Consider the following 1245-nt stretch of genomic DNA (forward strand, 5'->3'; position numbering starts at 1 on the left):
CAGCTTGGGCCAGTGAAGCAACATCCTCCACAACTAGACTGAAGGACAAAACAACAGCAACTTGTCTGTTCCCTTTCCCCCAATTCCCTAATGCTGTTCCCCTCCCCCAATTCCCCAATAAAATCTTAAAAAAAAAAAAAGAAGAAGAAGGCAATAAAGCAGAGCTAATTGGAAATTATGTGTACAGATGGGGCTTGCTAATTGATGGTTTTCATTCTAAGGTGCTGGAGCAGGTAGGTTTTTTAATCAGGCACCCTCATCCTCAAACGTCAGAATCTGTAGATCACGTAGCAGGGACTATTCAATTTCTCCAGAGAAGAATTCTCCAGTCTCCTATCTGGGGAATATTTGCATGGCCACCACTGTTGAGGTTCTGGCAGCAGGGCAGGGGGAATAGGGTTGTGTGTCCAACATTTAGCATGCATATTTTCACCCAGTCCTTTGGTTTTCAGCTCAGTGCTCACCACTACCTTCAGCTGTGCCTGATGTCCCTGAGTCGGTGTTTTGTGGATTCGATTTCTCCAGAGAATACACCCTGTGTTATCCTACAGGGGGTTGTTCCCAGGCTAAAAAGGATTGGAGAGGGAATTTGTGAGTTTAATTGCTTTATATATGGACTTCTAAACAATTTCCCTGTTTTTGATTCCATGCCTTTCTCCTTCCACCTGAGGTGCCTAGTCCCTCCATGTCCTGAACTTTTGGGGGGATGAGTTGAGTGAACTATTATTACTCTTGTTTGTATTCTCCTCTTTGAGCATTGACGTTCCAGCTTCCTGCACTCTAAGTTAGTTCCCACTCCATCTCTAAAAGTTTGCTGACTCTCTGATCCACTGTTGTCTGCTCTCCTGTCCTCTTTGTATTTATGGCTTTTTACCATATTTAGTCATTTATTTTCATCTGGTGGGGTTTAGAAAAAAACATATGTGTGTGTTCAATCTTCCATGTTTGACAAAAAGTCCCCTTCATTACATTTTGATTGTTCTTAATTAAATTATCAAAGAGTAACCCTAATTTTCATTTTGAGGGTAAGTTGCTATTTTCTTTATTTAATTTTCCTGTGTGAAAGTGGCTAACACAATGAACAAATAAACTGTACTACTGTTCCACTACTACAGTACAAACTCTACTAAATCAGTTATTATACATCTTTTTAAAAAAACCACAAAACCTCTCTTCACCCCACATTTCTCTCTACCTACTGTCCTATTTTTCTTGCTCCCTGTGGTAGGCACAAAAGTGGCCCCC

The sequence above is a fragment of the Hipposideros armiger genome, unplaced genomic scaffold (assembly GCF_001890085.2).
Source record: "Hipposideros armiger isolate ML-2016 unplaced genomic scaffold, ASM189008v1 scaffold_93, whole genome shotgun sequence".
Classification (NCBI taxonomy): domain Eukaryota; kingdom Metazoa; phylum Chordata; class Mammalia; order Chiroptera; family Hipposideridae; genus Hipposideros; species Hipposideros armiger.